This window comes from Chroicocephalus ridibundus, chromosome 11 (genome assembly GCF_963924245.1).
Source record: "Chroicocephalus ridibundus chromosome 11, bChrRid1.1, whole genome shotgun sequence".
NCBI classification, from domain to species: Eukaryota; Metazoa; Chordata; class Aves; order Charadriiformes; family Laridae; genus Chroicocephalus; species Chroicocephalus ridibundus.
In genome coordinates this window covers 14,047,278-14,062,114 of record NC_086294.1, presented here as the reverse complement: position 1 = coordinate 14,062,114, position 14,837 = coordinate 14,047,278, and the positions used below count along the sequence as shown (strand labels likewise).

The 14,837-nt window shown below is 43.9% G+C and overlaps 1 protein-coding gene across 7 annotated transcripts in view; it reads right to left on the bottom strand.

Annotated features, from left to right (window-relative positions):
- The window catches only part of RAPGEF6 (Rap guanine nucleotide exchange factor 6), a 129,685-nt gene that overhangs the window by 50,800 nt on the left and 64,048 nt on the right, over positions 1–14,837 (bottom strand). The window lies entirely within an intron of this gene.

Here is a 14,837-nt window from a genome sequence, read left to right as displayed (position 1 = left end):
TTGACCAAACACTTGTTTCACACATTTTCTGAAATCAAAGGCAGCACTGTTGGTCTCCCCAAACCTTCCTCACCCCCAGAAAAAAAAAGGTTGAGAGCGCCTCTGACACATGTACCATAATTTTGATTATCAAAATGGTTATGCAGAACACGGGGGATGTTGTGCCATCTCTACCTGCCAATGACATTGTCCTTGCCAAGCGCAAACCTGAGCATCCTCTGGGCTCTAAAAACCAGCACAGATCCTTCCCTGCAAAGTCGCTCTGTGAACTAAAAGACTACAAAACTATTTTTCACTACCCTAATACTTATATTATTCTAGTTGTGTATATATTTTACTTACAAAAAAGAAAGTATAAAATATCCAACCTGTAAATTAACATCTATGTGCACATGTATTTGGAAAAGGAGAAAGTCTGAAAACTGGGAGATTGCTAAACTTTCACAAACTGCCATAAAAAAACCCCATCCAAGCAGCTGGTATAAAATAGCGAACTTGATCCAAATACAAAGGAAACACAACACTTTGAAGCCTATGTTTAGCCACCAAAAAAAAGTTTTAGAGGCTGGGGGGGGAAAAAAAAAAAAAAAAAAAAAAAAAAAAAATCTATTTTCAGGATTTGAGAACAGCAGAAAGGTCAAACCACTGAGCTGACAAAACTCAATCCCGTGGCCAAGAGGCGGCTGGCGATCTGTCAGCAGCTGCGGCACGAGCCGACGCACACCCAGGTGTGACCTCTTCAACAACACCAACTAGAACTACAGGAATGAAGCAGAAAGCTGAGGTTTAGTTCTGGTCTGGAGCAATCATAGAATGGTTTGGGTTGGAAGGGACCTTAAAGCCCACCCAGTGCCACCCCCTGCCCTGGGCAGGGACACCTCCCACCACACCAGGCTGCTCCAAGCCCCGTCCAACCTGGCCTTGAACCCCTCCAGGGATGGGGCAGCCACAGCTTCTCTGGGCAACCTGGGCCAGGGGCTCACCACCCTCAGAGTGAAAAATTTCTTCCTTGTATCTTGTCTAAATCTTCCCTCTTTCAGTGTAAAACCGTTCCCCCTCGTCCCATCGCTCCCCTCCCTGATCCAGAGTCCCTGCCCAGCTTTCCTGGAGCCCCTTGAGGGACTGGAAGTGGCTCCAAGGTCTCCCTGGAGCCTTCTCTTCTCCAGGCTGAACACCTTCTACGGTACATGGTTTTGTACCGCGTACAGAAAAGCGCCAGGCAGAAAACCACCAACAGATTTGGACACTACTTAAGCCACTGATATTCCAGTGGTGCCGATGGAGGCCGTCCCCTGGCTGTCCCCATCTGCTGCCTCCATTACAGACGGTGCCGCAGGATGACACTGCTCCTCCTGGAGTCACACATCAGCCAGCTCCTCTGCAAACTCACCGCAGTGCTACTGGCCACGGGAAGAGAGAGGCACCTCCAAGCAAGGTCAGGGCATCGTTTCCAGGGAGGACAACATCCAGAGCAACCCAGAACTTGCTAACAAATTGCTAGGCAGGCACTGGTGCTCTGGAGGTCAGTGTAACCAAAAAAAATCAGGAGTTTTAGTAAATTACAGAACAAATCAACCTATATAGATTCATTACCCCCAGCATAAGACCATAGTTTTGCTGCCAACTGCTCAGCCTGTCCCCATCTTTATAACCTCCCCGTTCCAACACCCGGCTCCCAGCTCAGCTTCAATCACATTATTTTCCAGCCGTGAGCAAGTCCCACGCTGACTGTGCTAATGCAGACACAAGGAAATCTAATTTGAGCTCCCCACTATCCAGATTCATAATGATTTTCAAACTTTCAAAACAGATGAGCAGAACCAAGATCAGAACCGATTCTGCAGGATTTCCCAGGAGAACAAGGGCAGACGACTCCTTTCTATCAAAAATCAGTGCTACTGAAGCCTGTTCTGGACCAAAGACAGTGACACACACACAGATACACAGGCACATACAGTTTTTCTCTCCTAATTTAGTTTAAATTTTGAAATTCTCGTGATGAAGGCTGTTCTATACAGGCAGGTTGAGAAGCACTGCCGGAACAAGACATGGCTCTCAAAATAAAAAAAAAGTTATATGTACTTTGTGTGTCATTTTCCCAAACACACATTGAGGATAAACTCAGAACACCAGCCGCCTTCCCAAAGGAGTGTTTCTTATCAACTCATTAATCACGGATCTTCATTCCCCTTGCCAGCACTCCCATTCACTTCCATCGCCTATAAAGCACGTGGCCATGTCCGACGCTCCTGTTGGACTCCGCAATATGTTCTTGTAAAAGACGTTTAATGCAGGTTAGATACAAGGAAAAGCTGCAATAGCTCTTTAAATTTGAGAGAGAGATAAGGTTTATTTGAGACAAGTGACCTTTAAAGTGCTGCTTGCCACTCTACTCAATCTCCCAAAATAAATCACAGCTTCTGTCTTTTGTATGTCGTTTTTATTACCCAAACTGATTGTTCTTTCTTTCCGAGCTCACTAAGCAGCACTACATGGATCGGGTGGTTCTGGAACAACACGACAGCGGACACGGGAAGGACTTGCCGGATGTGGCTGTGAAGTTGCTGAAAGTGCTATAACATGGTCTTAACTATTGGTGAATAGTCTCCACTTATTATTCGACTGTGATTTTTTTTTGTGGGAGAAACTTAGAAATTGTTATTAGAATCACATCAATACCTTGAAAAATTACGTGTTAGGGAAAGAAGTTCAAAATAGCCACGTTCATCTGTGTCCACGTTAGAGGCTTTCCGGCGCGGACATATACACCTGCATTATCTTCTGGCCAGCTGTGTGCCCCAGCAGCCACAGACAGGAAACCCCCAAACATCCCTGAAATTCTAATAAACACTCAGTACAGAAACAGACTACTTGCTTGCCACTTGAAACCATAACAATTACGTTTTTTCACAAGAAGGGATAATCTGGAATTGGAACACAAGTGCGTCCGAGATGCTGGCACAGCCAGTCCCTGCGTCGGTGCCAGCACATCCTTGTGACTGACCTTTCCCAACAAAGCGATATTAGCACCAAACGCCCCGCTGAAATGCCATACTGCGGTTCAGAGCTGGAAGTGAAAGGAAGTTAAGAAAATAGAAGTTATGGTCTGCACAGCCACCTACAGCTCTGCCCTCCCACAGAGTCGGGAAAATACAGTCGGTGATTACACCGAGACAACCTGAATCAACAAGGGAGTTTTTAAAGAGATATTGCAAATTGCAATAGGAAAAAAGGAAAGAAAAAACACAAAATCCTTCAGGTGCTCATCCTAATGGTAGCGTCAGTCTATCTTGCCACACAAACACAGAAACAGCAGCAGCCTGGACTGCTTTTTGTTAAACCCATGTGAGATTTCTGAAGGTGGCACACAGGGTCCAGCCTGTCCCTCGCTGGGACGCAGCCCAGGAGGGTTCACAACGCCACAACGCTGGGGAGAGGGAAGGGGAGAGAACGTGAGAGCATAAAAGCCGGTTCTGAGTAAGTTAACAAAAAGGGCGTGCACAAAATACTAAACTCTACCCACAGCAACCTTGAAAACATCCCCGAGGTGATGACTTCATGAGGTCCACCAGCAGGTTGGCTTTTGCTATCGATTTTATGGGTGCAGCCACCCAGCACCAAAGCAAGGGGCAGCAGCACTCCTGCTGCTGAGTCTGAGAAACCCCAAAAACTCCAAAGACACAACTCAACCAGAGAAACCTCAAAACGCCTACAAGCCCCAAACCTGTCCTTTTTCCTGTTACACAATACAATGCAGAAACTATCACATAAAAAACCCCAAACACCTAAAGCATGAAGAACAGTATACGTAAGTGCTTTTTGTCCTATCCGGACAGAAAGAACGCTCAAGCCTTGCACATCTTGTAGAAGACAAAGTGCATTGAAGAGACTGATTTATAGGTCTGAACGGAGAGGCAGAGCCGGAGCAGCACTGCTGCTCTGAACAGCTGGACAAAGCAACATGACATAAAAAGGTAGCAACAAGACGCTATGGACATCTGGAGTCCTGTGTCCAATTTTGGTCCCTACAATTCAAAAAGAAGATGGACAGACTGGAGAGGGTCCAAAGGAGGGCCATGAAGATGATCAAAGGGCTGGAGAAGCTGTCCCATGAGGAAAGACTGACTCATTAGGTCTCTTCTCCCTGGAGAAGAGAAGGCTCAAGGGGACCTCATCACAGTATTCCAGTACTTAAAGGACAGCTACAAAGAGCATAGAGGCTCCTTCTTCACAAGGAGCCACATGGAGAAGACAACAGGCAATGGGTACAAGTTTCACCAGGAGAGGTTTCGTCTTAATATAAGAAAGAATGTCTTTTTTTACCGTGAGAACATTCAACCACTGGAACAACCTCACCAGGGACACAGTAGAGTCTCCATCACTGGAAGCTTCCAAGCTGCAAGACTGAACAGGGTGCTAGACAGTCTCATCTAGGGTCCCCTTCCAAAAAGGACCACGTTGGTGCCAACACTGTCAACTGACGCTGTTGCACAATGACCAAAATCTCATGGGTTATTCAGCTTTTTCTGCCTCCGATGAGTATCGGAAGTGAACCAACCAGCTGACATCCAGTTCATTTCCTCTTAGATAACAGGAAGGTAACATTCTTCAGTTTTATTACTTCACTACATTTTCACCAGCAAAACCACCCCAAATTTACAATGGGGCCCGTACTTTTCCTCCATAGCCACAAAACACTGCAACAATTACAACTACACTGAACCTCGACACATAATTTTCAAGCTATCCAGTGCAGTAGAGTGAACCACATCTCTCTTGGTCTCATCTCAAAGTATCTAATTTTCAAGACACCCAGTTTGAGGTGTCTGATAACCAAAGCTGCAGGCAAGACCCCAAGAACTGCCATATTACTGGGACACGTGTGTCTGAACTGAGATTTCCCAACTAACACTCGTTTTCTAAATTAATACTTAATTTAGCTTTGCAGTATATTTTTCTCTATACCTATGGCAACACATGCTACACAAGAAGCGATCTGCCAACTTTCTCCAAGTCTTATGTCTGTAATTTTGAAATTAATTGGAGTATAAATTCCAATACATGGTATATCTCCCAAGCTAACAGACCATTTCTACAGGCCCAAGTAAAGTGCGTCTGCAGTGACATTTACTTCCTACGTAAATACCATTTACTGTCCACAATGAAGTCACACAGAATACTTGGGAATTAAATTAAAATCTAATTTTGGTATAACAGATTTTTAAGATTACACATGCCTTGTACAACAGAGCAAATTACATGCTCTTTGACGGGACGACCACCAATCCACTCCTTTGAGAAGCACGCTAAAAATGACTGTTAGCCTGAGGACAACTTTCCTTTATGTGCTCCCTAGGAAGGTTTTGCTAAAAATTAAGGCTACAGAAAAGCGACTGCAGAGTTTATATAGAGAGAAAGGCAGCCACAGAAGTCATAAGCGAAGTTACATCGTAGGAGGGCTAAAGGGAGACTTTTGTTTTCATATTCCCCATTCTTTCCAGGGAAAGGGATCAGAAGAAACTCTTCCGGCACAGGGACAACGCACTTCATGCTGTATTTCCGATGTGACTAACTTTTGGATTTGCCGGTGTCCTTCCCCTATGGAAAAGCCACATCTGTGCCTTTCTGCCACAAGTTTTGAAAATAAAAATATCAGTGTTTCCTGGCACAGTTTGGATAACCAAAAAACACAGGCTGAAAAGGCACAGGCAACATGAATTTGCAGAACAATCTTGACAGATAGACACAAGACCTATGAATTATGGGGTTTTTCTATGTGTCAAAGAAGCTTTGCCATTGTGTTTCAACCTGCACTAAATGGCAGGTTTATTAAACATATTCAGAAACATCCTGCAATGAGGGTAGTGGCCAAAGGACTCATCATCTGAAACCCAATTACTAAAAAAAGCACAATCCACGTAATTCTCCCGGTGTATAGTGTCCATTACAAATTCAAATTAATGGAGGGAAAATGGGCAATAAGGATGCAGAAGTTTCGCCTCATTCTTTATTTGATACTCTTTGATAGCAAAGTTTTTCATCAGTTTTCCCAGGTCTTCGCATGGATGTTTAAAACCGATCGATCTAGTCTGGATGCAGAAGCAGCATCAGCCTCCGAGGGAACAGTCTGTCCTTTTACAGTCTGTGTAAGCAAATTTTCTGTCCTTGGTTTTACAGATTGTCAGTAACCTTATACCTTATTTGCTTTTCTGAAGTTCCCTGAAATGTTGCCAACAAGCGTAATATTCAGAAACAACACTGGGTTTATTTCCATGAAACACCCGAGGACAAGCACGGCGCAGCCCCGTCCGCTCTGGCACCGTAAAGCCACCACGCTCTGCTACGCCAACTGCCCGCGCCACCCCGAAAAAAAGCTCTCCAACTCCAAACCCAACACTCCCATTTTTAAGGCACATATATTTGTTATTTTGTTTATTGCTTGAGGTTTTCCATTAAAAGGTTTTCACTCTTTTCAGCTGAACACATTAACACACCTTCGGAGCGTGAACTGTGATGACACCTGGTCACCTCTGAGCTTTAGGCAACGCTCCTGCTCAGCCTCCATCGCACCCAGGGGGTTTAAGGGTAGCAATTTCCCTTTCTCAGATGATACAGAAAGTCTAGACTGTTACAAACAGCCAGCTAAAAAAAGAGCGTGTTTGCCTTCAGTTTTAAAAATTAAACAAAACTGCCAAACTAAAAAGACCACTTGATCAAAGAGCTGAAGGGGACCCTCTGTCAGCTCCCCCCTCTCCTTTTCAGTGACTATATCCTTCCATTCCCTTCATCTGCCTTTTTCTCTTTGATGCCCTTAATTTGAAATCCTTCATGCAGTTAAAATTAGAATGAAATAGTTCTGTCCAAATTTCTTTCTTTTAATTCCCGTTTGCGCTTCCAGACTTCGGATCCCCCCTGGGATCCCTGCCGGGAGCTTTCCTCTTGACTTTGCAATCCCGCATATATGCTTTGTGATTTCCTACAAACCAAACCCCACCAGCGCAGAGGAAAAGCTTTGTCTGGGGAACTGGAGGGTGGGATGGGTTTCCTACACAGCTCGTTGAAGAACACCTTCACTCCAGAAGCTGGCAAGGGCTCGAACGCATCATCCCATCACAGTCCCAGCCCTTTGGAGCACGTCCCAGGCAGCGCTGGCTCTGCTTCCAGGCTCCCTTCCTGTCTCTCCCATCCCTGTTGTTGCAACCCATATCCAATTATTTTAAATACTTTACGGTCAGAGAGTCTACAATGTTAAAAAGGCTCTATGTAGAAAAAATTCCCCAAACCTGGCATTTCTGTGATCTGTATCAAGTGTCAAGACGCAGCATCTCAGCTCAGCACAACAGCACCGTTCCGGATTTCTGCTCAGCGCTGGGGCTTCGGTGGTTTCTCTGCCAGACCCTCTGCTAGCTTTATGTCAATGCTGTTTCCCTTTGCCTCCAACCTGAGCAAACTCTGCCTTCTAGCATCTTATTTGCCAGCTGTTTCGATGGGTTTGCTCTGTGCCTGCGATTCCATCACCAGTTTGTTCATTTTCACAAGATAACTGATTTCTTTAATTAGTTCTGGTTTTTTCTTTCTACAACCTACTGAAACAAGAGCAGCGATGCTTACTCCCACTGACATGCAGTCAGTCTCTCACCAAGCAGACCTTTCTGTAGCCCACTTTTTGTTCTCATCCATCCCATTCATTCCATCTAAGGAAAAAAAAAAAAACCACCAAAAAACTCAGATTTTTTTTTTTTTCTTGGCATCAGTAAGTAAATCATAGAATCCTAGAATGGTTTGGGTTGGAAGGGACCTTAAAGCCCACCCAGTGCCACCCCCTGCCCTGGGCAGGGACACCTCCCACCACACCAGGTTGCTCCAAGCCCCGTCCAACCTGGCCTTGAACCCCTCCAGGGATGGGGCAGCCACAGCTTCTCTGGGCAACCTGGGCCAGGGGCTCACCACCCTCACAGCAAACAATTTCTACCTGAGATCTCATCTAAATCTCCACTCTTTCAGTTTAAAACCATTATCCCTCATCCTATCACTACACATCATCTCATATATCGTGCCAGTAAAATAATGAAGAACGACCAAACCCAACCGGAGTTCTCTGAAGTTATTTTGCAGAATTTTCATTAGCCCCTTTTCCCAAGGATTTCTATAAATTACCTCTGGTTTATGTTCACCTTTTACATACAAGCCACAGTTCTGCTCCTGTTTAGAAACGCCTAAGTTTAAAATACACTTAGAGCTGCATTAATGGGAGAGGAGAAAGTTGCTCCTCTGAGATACACAAAGCGGCCACTTCGGTACCCGCAGAGTGGGTAAGATGAGCCCAGCGAATTACCGATGCTGACATCAGTCCTCAACCAACTTAACGCAAGCAAAAACATTTCCTCCTTAAAGACCACAGACGTTCCACCAGTGGCACAAAAGAAGATTTCTTCAGATTTTTAAAGAGCAGCAATGAGGTCTTTTTTGTTATTTTTAAAGCCAACTGATGGATCAAATATTTTCCCAACAGATTCAGGTAAAATCCTTCAAGAACATGACGCAAAGGAAAACGGTGCCTCTCCAACCATACAAACTTCAGATCATTTTCTTTTTTAAAACATACAAAAGATGGGCTTGCTGACAATATTTATTTCAAAACTTGTTTCAATTCCTTAACTACAGCACATACTTACTCTCGTTATTATTAGTAGCACAGACATGAATCTCAAAGAAATAAGGACCAAGTTGACACCATTCACAACAGCCTTGCAGTGCCCTGAAAACTATCTTTGTAGCATTCCTAAAATAACCCCAGGCTTCCAAAAAAACACCAAAAAACCCCACCACCACAAAAAAAAAAAACCAAACATCTAAAAGAATTAAAAATCCCTAGAGGCTCTTCTATGCTTCTGGCAGCCAAGAGCTTCTTGGTCTTCATGGCTCCTACAGCGTGTAGAAAATAAAATCCTCTGAAGTATTACGTTTCCTTAGTTACAATAAGGTGACATGAGGACAGAATTTTGAACTAAATTCTGGTGTTGTCTTAAACCACACATGTAATGCAATTTTAATTTGGTTTTCATATGTTTAAATTATAGATTACTGCTATGCCTTAACTCACGATAATGCTAAGCGCCTGACACGCAAATATCTCTGCTTTGGAGAAGTAGGGACTTCAGCTGTGAAAATTCACCTGTGACAAAATGCACTGGTATTGATGAGAGCTCCATAATACCGGGAATATCCGACATGTAAACATAAGTTGCATTTTTTACAACCATCGATTAATACAGATCAACTCTTCTCTGGTCTGTTCACAGCGTAACATTTTTAAAATGTCAAGAATTGTGTTTTGTCATTATGAAAATGTAATAGGGATGTTCAAAGAGACTTATTTTCAGTGCGAGAGTTCAAATTTTACTGTTTGTTCTCACCATGAAAAAATGATACATTACAAGACTAAAAAGAGCCTTGTCTAAATAATTACAGTAGAAAACGAAGTGTGGCAGCGCCTAGTGATGGTCTGAGTTCTGTAAGGAGCTGAGGTTTCCCAAGTCATTAGGACTCGGGCAGCCACGCGGGTGACAGCAGCCTGGTATTTGGGAGCTCCCATCCTGAGCAATACAGCGGGGCACGGGAAACTCCACGTCTACAGCCAGTTTCATCTCCCCTGAATAATTTATAAACTCTTATATACACTGATTGGTAAAATACCGTAGAGATGACAGTCCCTCTTCACACATCCTCAGGCTGCTACGACCTCACCTCACTGTAGTGACACCAAGTGACAATCGGCTCCGAGAGCAAAACAGGGTGGTCCCAAACCAGGCTGCGGCCGTTGGCAGAACTGTAACAAAGCAGCTTTAAAACAAAGTCCAGGAGGAAATAAATTAACAGATAGGTGCTTATTTGCACATTATGAGCCAATTTCCAATAAAACCAACACTTTAGGAAAAGGCTTTTTCTGTTGAAAAGTAGTACCATGCATACTTGCATTTAACCTCAGCATACTATATTTCGGAGCGTAAGAAAATCCAAACTTTCTAGAGTAAATGGCCACACAGCTCATATTAAACCATTTTTATCTTAATAAACTATCAAACAAAAGATACATTTAAAATGTTTTAGAGAAAGTATCCTGCAAGTTGCTATAAAAAACAGATCTAAACTTCTAACTAAGTATAAGGAAAATAGTCACTCATCAGACCGAGCACTCGCTCTCCAAGCACTCGGGGCTCAGAGCATCAAGTAAGCAGGAGGCTGCGCTCCTACAAATCCATTAAGATGGAGAAACAAGGGAACCCTTCTGTTGCAGGGGATGGAGGGGAAAAATATCAGAAAATATGGAACAGGAGAGACCATAAACACTCTTGAAGAGCTGGCCGAAACTACAGAAACTCTACGAGAGCGCTAAACCATGAAAACCAAAGTTCGTTGGAGGGAAGAACCACCAGGAGCCAGCAGGGAGGAGCTCGCAGGGCAATCGCCCGCTGCCTGTGTCTGCAACAAACTCGCACACCCGGGTGCTGAGCACCCGCGGGTCCCGCTCCAAGAGACGACGGGGTGCTCCACAAGGCTGAAAGCTGGGCTGGAAGGAGAGGCAGGCCAAGAGCGAGCGAAAGACACTGTCAAAACTGACCAAAAGCGAAGGATCAGTTACTCTATTGGCACTGCAAGCATTTAAAATTCATACTACCAGGGCTATGTTCCATGTAAGTGCATTAGCAAAGACAAGGATGACATCGAATCAAATCAAGGACACACTATCCAAGGTCTGTTTTTCTTCTGAGGAGCCGAAAATAATCTTTAATTGCATGAAGGTTTCGACTCAAGATCCTGGAGATCAAACCAATGCCCCTTGGAATCAGAAGACGGCATTACACTGATTTTAGTTACAGACAACTAAAACTCGCATCATGTCCCGGTGAGAGGACAGCAGAAATAGGAATGGGACTCTAAAACAACTCCAATGCTTCTGTTCTAACCCAAACACAAACTTTTACAGAGCAAATGTGTCTTGTTATTATGCTTAGCGTTATTAGATTTTATCTAAAGAGCAGAAAGAGAAGAACACAGAAGCCTGGAGAAAATAAATTACTGTCTACTGGCATAAGGCAAGTTTAATGTGCACCTGGGATCTTAAATGAAACTGTTTTCCTTCAGGAACAAACATTTTAAGAGCTTAGATGTTAATTCAAAAATCCTTATTTTCTATAAAAAGCACATTATCTCAAAAAGCATCCCTTTTTAAATATCCTCTATAGATACATTATCCAATCACTCCCTGTTTTCCCCATCAGACCCTTCTGCTACACAAACAGGATAACTGCGTACGCATTCTAGGCTTGGGAAATTGTTAGGATGTGCATAAAATTTCTATTACAGGAGAACCATATACATCTAAATCGTTAAGTTTAGAGCTCTCTTTCATAGCGACTCCATAATGCATCTACGTTTAAGAGCCTCATACCACAAAGTGCATTACAGACAATTTAACAGACACTGGGAAAGTTATGATCCGAATTACAAAGACAATCAGAATCTTGCTGAGATACATTGGAAACATTTAATTTTTTTGCTGTAAAATATTGCATTAGTAGCAGAGGAATTTAGATTAGTTTAAGCTGAATGCTTCTTGTCCTCGCAAACACAGCGTCTGTGGCAGCAGATCTCCACAAGACCGATGCAAAGTCCTCTACCCTCCTTCATCTTCCTCCAGAGCGGCAGTGGCTTGACAGCTGGGGCTGCTTTGATCATTGTTTTCCACACTCCTCGCTGCTTATCATCTTCACCATGTTTGCTGAAGGCTGCCTGCATCTATTTATCTCATCTTCCGCAGTGTATCATTCCGGAAAGCGTATGGTCCCCGGGGCAGGGACCATTTCTCATAATGTGCTTCCAAGGCGGGATTCTGCCCCTGTACTGGTACCTCCAGCCACAGCGGACATGGGAACAGCCACCATCGCCACCGTCTCACCATGGTGACCTCTTTTGGACACATTCCCAAGTATCAGCATCACCTTGAGAAATACCGTTGACCTCTACAAGAGCCTGCATGGAAGGGGGGAACGGCTGGTACAGCTCGTCTTCAGGGCACTGCAGAAATTCACACTATTGACTTCTCCCTCTCAGCTTATCCTCCCTCTAGCAGCTCTTTACGCAGGAAAACAGATCGCATGGATGACCCTACAGATGGCTACTCTGTCCCTTTTACTTTCAGAAGCCAAAAGCACCAGAGTTTCTGGAGGCAAGGGGTGTGTGCGATGCAAACCGGGGAAGACAACCCTTTTTATTCAGAGTGTCTTCCAGGAGGCGACGGAGCTCCTGAAGCTTCTGCTGTGGGTCCCCCCTTCAGCCCACCAGACTGGCCTCCTTAGCCTAAGGCTAACCTTCAGAAACATTCCCCTTTACATACCTTCACCAAAGCTTACCTTTCTATTAGTCATACAAAATATGACTTCATTTTTGCTCTGATTAAATAGATGTATCATTACACTGTCACATTCAGAACAGCCACAATTACAACTGAGTCAACAGCCCATTTTCAGACCATTGTCCTATATCAGTTTTAAAGCACCTAATTGGGAAAAAAATCTGGGACAGATATCTACATAGAACTAAGAGATTTTGAATTTAATCACTGAGAAAGCAAATGAAAAGTCAGATGTTCACTGCTCTTTGGCAAGAAATGGTTCTAGTTCCAAAATAGTATCATAAAACACTTCACATTTTCAAGTTAAAAGTTATAGACTTGAATATTGAAAATTCTGACATCACTTATTTTGCTATAATCTGTATTATTATAAAACACCTGTCACAGAAACAGTTTTGTGGTACAAAGCTCAGGTGAAAACAAAAATGGAGCAAACTCAGACGTAATTCAGCTCCTCAGTCTGTTTCATCCCATGCAGATTCTCTTCAGAGTTGGGGGGCTTTGGGGGTTTTGCAGAAGGGGGCTACGGCTGCTTTTTCTTTCGAGGTTTTAAAGGTAAAGAACTTTTAGCTATGGATTGGAATGCAAAACCAGTTAATCGGTTTTCATCAGCCATTAAAAAAAAAAACTCAAGAAAAAAAACAAACCTCCCTCTCCCCAACGTTTCATACCATTATCATTTATGAATAGTAAATGAGCGAATAAATGGCTTGACTGGTGTGGAAGCCATCTGCTGGGTGTCATCCACAGAGCTGACACAGGGGGCCAAAAAGCCTTTACAATTTTTTTTATATTATTATTTTACTCCTGCCAGACCTTTCCTTGAGCACAGGGTTTCTTTTTTTGCGGTTTCTCACTGCGGCCCAAACTCTACGGAAAGAGCAATGTCAGCTGAAGCACCAAGGTGACTAAGCATTCCCTGGCTTTAGGCAATTAGTGCACGTTCGGACCTCCTCAGTGAGGGCGGTGCAGGTAAACCCAGCTTAAGTAAACCGATCCTTCCATACTTAATGCCTACAGAGTAGGAAGGGAAGAAAGCGAAGGAGTCTACACGTACACACGGGTGATGATACAAGAGGCCAACGTTGGCCAGCAGCATCTCTGAGGTGCGGAGCCACAACTGCCTGGTTGAGGACACGGAGCCCGTCTGCCCTTCAAGGCAAGGAGCACCTGCAGCTCCGCTTCACCTGATGGCGGGGCGGACTCAGCACCCGCCAAACAGCCAAAACCCAGACACTCGCACCCCCACATATTTACACATTGATTTTGACAACTGCAGATGGAAACCCTGAAGCCCGGCATTTTCACTCCCAGACACTGTGAGCTTCCATTTCCACTTCAGTGGATGGAAAAAACCAAACGAGGGGAAACCTTCCTGCACGGGGACGCCGCACACCCAGCCGCGTCCCTCCCGTGGGCCTCTCCACACCGTCACGTCACTTGGACTCTCAGCTTCTTGGGACCAAAGTCAAGAGCAAATTTCTTGCTCTGAAGTCAACGCCGTTATCTCACGGTGTCAGGAGCACAAGGGTTTTGCCCGGTGCCTCCAAACCCTGCCAGCTCTCACATGCAAGAAGAAAGTTGCACAATCTCTATTCTCGCCCATATAAGCTGCAGTATAAATACAAAATCGTAATAAATATTAATGTTTATATGCCTTGCCTCAGGATTATAAGGCAATTGCCATGTCTTGCGTGACTACTTCTTGGCAGCAGCATTAATAAAATACCAGCAACTCGGCTAATTTTCTGACCAAGGATTCCAAACAGTAAGAGTCTAACAAACAGTGTATTTTAAAAATTTCTTTAAAGGCATTTATCTCAATAATCAAGGTGGGTTTGCTCGAATGTTCTAGATTTCATTACCTCCTTTAAAAGAAACACCCTCCCTCCCCAGTTTCACAAAAATACAGCATCTTTAGACACACAAAATAATTTGTGTCCTATAAAGCTAATTGTAATTACATAGTTCGGCTAAATAATTAACCAATTCCACACGGCTGCACAAAGGGAAGAAGCAGTACAGCTTCATGCAGCTTGAAAATTAGAACATCACTGGGTTTGTACACCAGTATGTTCAACTTCACAAAAAATGCAAGCAGTCATAAAAACATTACACTTCAATAACACTTGCTTCATATTTATAGGGTGAAAAGCAAAGCTTTACACATTTCATAAGCAAATGGTATTTATTTTTGTTTATACTTCCTCATAATATAAAAATTCCTGATAGTATAAAAAATACTTCCTGGTATATAAAACAATTCCAAGATTTCAAGGTTCCCCCCCCACTTCCCATTTCAAAATGATGCCACAAGCCCGGAGCGTGCACAGTGGCTGCTGGAGCATCACTCGGGGTGCGAGGGGTGAACACCCCCACAGCACCCCCCTTCCCAATACACGGCACAGAAACCCAGCACAGA